Here is a 6,202-nt window from a genome sequence, read left to right as displayed (position 1 = left end):
TTCAAAAGAAAATAAAAACGGAAGTATAGGAAATAGCGCCCCCTTCGCTTCCAGATAGCAATGGTCCCATTTCCAAATAAGGTATGAGACTGACAGCGGTCCGTCCCGCCCCTTCCTGTTTGCTGCAGAGGTCCTTCTTAAAGGACTGTAAATTCGCTACAAACGGCCGAACCACGATGTTATTAATGCCGATATGAAGATCAGTAATTACTGAAAATGTATTTTGAGTTTCTCTATAAATTGCGTAACCCAAATGTTCATAAAACTCTTATATTTGACATGGGGCTTTACATGTTTGTTCAGTGTAGCATCTGGACAAAATTTGATATTTGTAGTTGCAGGGGGAACTTAAAAGCACGTTGCCTGTTTCTGGGTGACATCTCCGTGTGAGACTTCCGCCGGAAGTTACCAGCAAGGCGTTAGCAGCGTTAGCTTCCAGGCTTCATTGTGGCTTTTGTCGGCTAGAAGGCGGTTTCGCCGTGTGAGCTGAATATTTCAGAGTCTACAGTGACAATATCTTCGGCTAATCTTCATCTTCAGAGAGAATCAATCAGAGAGAGACTAACTGCTGAAATATTCAACATCGCAGGAGGAAGAGCTCGATCTTCAGCTCGGAGCCTGCAGGTAATGTTTGCTGATCCAACCTGGCTTCTGCTTCACCTCGATATAAACGGGTTTCTGTTGCATTAATGAACCTGAATGTTTAAAAAGGAGATTCATTCTTTTATTAAATAAAACACAGAAAGTGGTCCTTGAATCAAAATTAAATGTATAAATTACATTTAAATAACATAAAATAAATGCGTAAAATCAAACTATGACAATGAAAAAAAACATAAATGGGACCAAATGCTATTGAGAAATAAGTTTTTTAAAAAGAGAGAGACTTAATGACACGAAGCAAAGACGTCTGGCTGATATTCCAACGTTTCGGAGCAGCTGGACCTGCTCCGGTTCTGTTTGATCTGAACTCATCTGGGCAGCTGATGGAAATCAGTCAGTTACGGGTTGAGGAGAAACACCAGAGCTGCTCATGTCTGCTGCTGGAAACATCCAACATTTAACCAAAACTCACTTATTTGTTTGCACCCTGCTGTAAAAAAAAACATTAATTGAGTTCATATTTAAAATAAAATCTTTTTTGTAACTCAGGGACTTTTTGTTGTTGATGTTTGAGTTGAAAAAGTTGCTGACTCCTTGGTTATTTTATTTTTACTTTTATGAAGCATAAGTCTGTTATGCTTTTATAAGTTAAATAAAATAAATGTTTATGGGCTTACCTGGTTTTGCAATTGGAGGTAAAATTGGCCAGACAGAGTGGGACAGCGTGTAGCGGCGTAAGGACGGAGTTACAGTGGTTTACAGCTTTATTTACTTTCTTTGTTTTTTTATTGCCAATTGTTTTTATTGTTGTATTGTAAATGTATTATTATTATTATTATTATACCTCCAGCAGCACCATGACTTTCACCTTCATCTTTCTGCTCTGACTCTCCATGACGACAGCCAGCAGCATATGTAATGTTTTTTTTACACAGGGCCGTCTGCACCACTTTGGCTCCTTTAACCACTAATTCTTTGCACAAGTACTTGAACTATTTTCAGATCAGGCCTTCTGTTTCCTTCCTCACTGCAGCTTTAGGTGGTGAAAATCTTTCCTTTCTGTCTGACATAGACGTGGTAAAGTTGGCTAGATGGTCTCTGTTACTTTACTTGTTTGAGTTTTTTCCTCAGAGCCCAACTGACGAGCTCTGCCAGCCTCCAGGGGGCGCTCCACACTTTGAAAAGCCTTGGTTTATTAAAACTCTGAACATGCTTCTCCTCTGCAGCAGCTGGGATCTGCTTTCTGTCCTCTGATGTTTGCTGGTTACTCAGTTTTTACCACATCTCGGATGTTAGCGGCCTGCTGCTGTTAGCGGCCTGCTGCTGTTAGCTTTTCAGTTGGGCTCTGAGGAAAAAACTCCAAGTCTGGCCAATTTTACCTCCAATTGCAAAACCAGGTAAGCCCATAATAATTTTTTGTTTTTAATATTTATTTTGAGTTTTTTCCAAATTGACATGCATATATTAACGTAACAGATCAAATTCCCACCCATCCCCCACACACACCACATCGGCACATCAGAGAACACACAGTCAAGACAACATGATAAATACACCACCAATTGATCCAAATCATTCCACAAGCATACAAAAAACAAAAACATGACAGTTACACAAGCTGCTAAACAATGGCGGGTCTGTCATCAACAGTCTTTCATTGAAGGAATTTTAGTACAAGGTCCCATATTTCTCAAACACACTGACCATCTTCATTGCAATATCTCAGTCTTTCCAGATGCAGAGTATTTGCTAGTTCCCCCAACCACAGATCAAATGTGGGCACAGAGTCCTTCTTCCAAAATCTCAAAATCAACCTTATAGCAATCGCCGTACCAAACAAAACAGCCATTTTCTCATCTTTAGTGGCTGGTCGCACAGCAATGAAGTCCCCAACGATGGCAATAAGTGGTTCTGGGTCCCATTGTTTTCCAGAAGCTGTTGGAGGGGAAAAAAGTGAAAAATTTTCTTCCATAATGAGTGAAGCTGAACACAGAAGCAGAAGGAGTGTGTCAAGTAATAACAGCAGCCTGACAACGATTACAAATTGGAGACACGCTTGTAAAGAAAGTGCTCAGCTTCTCCCTGGAGTAATGGAGTCCATGTATTGTTTTGAACTGGATGAGATTGTCTGGCATTGACTGAACAGTCTTGTATGCTTCCTCAGATACCTGCTGCTCTAACTCGCCCTCCCATGCTTTTTAAAGATGACTCAGATTAAAAAACATATGCCTACCTGGCATAAAGCCAGTCTGACCCGGGTGGATGATTAAACCTATGTATTTTTTTGAGTCTATTGGCTACAGTTTTCCAAAGGATTTTTGTTTCTAGAGGTAACAATGAAATTGGGTGATAGGATGAAACAACCTCTGGATCTCGGCCGGGTTGGGGAATGAGCCAAATATTGGCTCAGTTTAAAGTGGGAGGCAGTCTTGACGCTTGCTTAGAGTGGTTTAACATACGTAAAGTAGAGGTGATCATTTGGGGCTGAATATTTTGAAGAACTCGACACTAAAGCCGTCAGGACCAGGCGCTTTGTTGTTGGGAAGGGTCAAGATGACAGATTAAATTTCCTGTAAAGTTATACTGGCTTCCAGTGCTTCAATTGAATCCGACGGTAGTTTTGGCAAATTCAAATTTTCAAAAAAACTTTCCATATTTCCAAAGTCTAGTTTTCCCTGTGACTGATAAACACTAGCATAGAAGTCTGCAAAGCGGTTGTTGATTTTATCCGGATCTGTGAGTAAGGTCCCATCTTCAAGCTTAATGCGATGTTTGGCTCTAGAGGCCTGTGATTGTAGCTGACGGCTAATAGCTTATGGGGTTTATCACCTAACTCAAAGTATCTTTACTTGACTTGTACCAGTAATTTAGAAACGTATATAGTAGTTTCCAAATGCCAACCAAATTACGGGATTGTAATAGATTTTTAAGGGACTCGCCACTCTTGATTGAACTGGACTGAGGGCGTTGTCTATCTAAATCTGGGTCCAGGATTAGGTTTAAGTCCCCACCAATAATTAAATTAGAGCCCACCCAATCCGGCGCTACATTAAAAAGGTCTTGAAAAAGATGGGATCATCAAAATTAGGCCCGTATATATTTTTTAGTGTCACTAGTGCAGTATTTAGCAGCCCACTTACAATCACGTATCTTCCCCTTTGATCTGAAATTGTCTGCTTATGAATGAACGATGTGTGTTTTTTAAACAAAATTGCAACCCCTCTAGTTTTTGTGCTGAAATTTGACTGGTATACATGAGAGGCCCACGAGCGGCTAACAACTTTAGCAGCTGTTTTCTTAATATGGGTTTCCTGGAGAAAACGCAGGTGTGCATAAACTTTACCTCTTTTTAGAGGACTATTTATCCCGCGGACATTCCAGCTAATCAAATTAACTTAGTATGTTTATCTGGATCAGTTGTCATTAATTTGTGTGCATTTTAGTAACTGTTGCATGACTATGAAGATGATTATAAGATAATCAGAACACGCCGATGTGCAAGAAACAGCCCCCCCAGTAACATGACTAACCCTCCCTGCTACCAAACATAACTGAACGGAACCCGGAGCGGTGTCTCCATACCCCAACTTAAAGCTAGAATTAGCCGTCCACCAGGGGGCAGACAAGCAACACAGCTCCCCATCTTTCCAACTAGAGTAGCCGCTCAACCCTACATAATGAACATATCAAAATAGATAAATGACATTTCTCACCCAATGACAGAATCCTTAATTGCTCACTTTCTCTAAATTTTAAGCATAACAACAGAAGGGTAGTCTGACCACCTGCTTCATTTAGTCCCAGACTGCCAGTCCTCGATCTCCCGGCTCAGGAATTTATCGGCTTCCACTGGAGTGTCGAACGTAGCAGTGTTATTATTCACAGTAACCAGGAACTGCGCAGGGTATCCGAATCCATAATGAGTCCCCTTGGCCCTGCATTGCTCCCTGATGGCTTGGAACGTCTGGCGTTTCTTCATTACAGCTGAGGTGAGGTCGGGAAAGATGAACACCAAGCGACCGTCGTACTGCAGAGGACCCTTCTCCCTCGCCAACCGTAGCACCCGCTCCTTCTCTTGAAAATAATGCAGCCTGACAATGATGGCTCTCGCCTTCCCGTCTTTAGCCTGCGTCAGGCTCCGGTGTGCCCGATCCACCTCCATTGGCCGATCAAAGTTGTCTTCTCGCAGCAGTTTGCAGACAAAGTCCGTCGGTCTATCATTTTCCGCTTTCTCTTGTATGCCCACAATACGGATATTCTGCCTCCAAATCCTCCAGCTTAGCTTGCTGCTGAGAGCATTGCACAGCTAGGCTATCATGTTGCTTCTCCAGCTCCGAAATCCGTCTATCCGTGACACGACTGCGGCCTCGGTTGATGTCACACGGTCACTTATATCGGAAAGCGCCGCTTTGAGACTGGAAATTGATCCATTGAGCTCCACAAACCTCATGTCGACCGTGCTGCTAAGCTTGCTTATGGCTGCTAGGACGTCCTCATCGGTGGCGGATGGACGCGGACAGCACGTGGGGCTCGTGTTGGCATTAGCCACCTTGACGCCTGCTAGTTTGGTCTGGTCGTCTAGGGTCTCATCCCCTGAGCCTTTGTCTTTCTTATTACCTTTGGGCTTCGTCATCTTGTTCATAATACGATGGCACACTACAAATATGCTAAGCAGAAATTTAAGTATTATTTAGGGTGAAATAATGGTGAAGTTGAGTCGGAGCTTCCTCAAAACACTTCTACTCCATATTGAGACCTTGGCCACGCAGCCCATAATAATTTAATATAACATAAATACCAGCAGAAGAACTCGTCACATACAAGGAATGGCCTCAGACGTTTATTTTCAATTTAGTCTGAGAATTTACTAACAAAGTAGTCCAACTTTACAGCTGAATTTTCCCATAAATAACCTCTTAACTACCGACATGCAGCCAAGCTGCTCAAATTAATGAGCCAACTATGATTAAATGAAATACTGAGAAAAACTTTAAAACTACTTAAAACAAGACAAAACAAAAAATGAAGATGAGCATGAACCACGAATGCAGCGAGACACAAATCAGTGCACAAATATGAAATATGCACACTGCTTTATACTCTGACAAATAATGATAACCAAAACTCTTCAGCAAGAAGCATTAAATAAACATAAAAGGACGACTCAATCGTTTTATTTAACTACTTTATTCTGATCTGATCAAACTCAAATCCTAGGTGAAGCTCAGAAACGGATCAACAGAAAGTTTCCACGTCTTCCTACATCCAGGAACTCTGTTGCCATTTTGGTAGTGTGGAACCATCGAAGCATAAAAGTTTATGCATATTCTCAGTCATGATCCTGTAATATTTATGGCAGCACAATCAAACGCCAAGACCTTCAGATGAGTTTGTGTTGGTGATCCCATTTTAACCATCATTGGATTTCTTTAACTTTTAAATGAAAACATGGCAAAAATCACAATTAATTCAAATAACCATCTTTTTATCTAATCATTCCTCATTGAATTGTTGATTCAATAAAAGATCAGACACCTTTAATAATAGTAATGCATTTTATTTGTAGGCACCTTCCTTGACACTCAAGGTCACCTTACAT

The 6,202-nt window shown here is 41.3% G+C and overlaps 2 protein-coding genes across 3 annotated transcripts in view; both read left to right on the top strand.

The window, feature by feature from the left end:
- Positions 1-532: 532 nt before the first annotated feature.
- Positions 533-6,202, top strand: part of LOC106941422 (zinc finger protein 260-like) — a 15,235-nt gene continuing 9,565 nt past the window's right edge. Inside the window, exon 1 of the mRNA XM_015024461.1 lies at positions 533-624. The gene's annotated coding sequence lies outside the window, so the exon portion shown is untranslated. The remainder of the gene's footprint in view (positions 625-6,202) is intronic.
- The window catches only part of LOC106941424 (zinc finger protein OZF-like), a 22,721-nt gene continuing 17,061 nt past the window's right edge, over positions 543-6,202 (top strand). For both annotated transcript variants that reach the window (XM_015024463.1, XM_015024462.1), the window contains exon 1: positions 543-624. The gene's annotated coding sequence lies outside the window, so the exon portion shown is untranslated. The remainder of the gene's footprint in view (positions 625-6,202) is intronic.

The sequence above is a fragment of the Poecilia latipinna genome, unplaced genomic scaffold (assembly GCF_001443285.1).
Source record: "Poecilia latipinna isolate Pla-1442-1.1 unplaced genomic scaffold, P_latipinna-1.0 Scaffold3662, whole genome shotgun sequence".
In the NCBI taxonomy this organism is placed as follows: Eukaryota; Metazoa; Chordata; class Actinopteri; order Cyprinodontiformes; family Poeciliidae; genus Poecilia; species Poecilia latipinna.
This window is presented reverse-complemented; position numbering and strand designations above follow the sequence as displayed.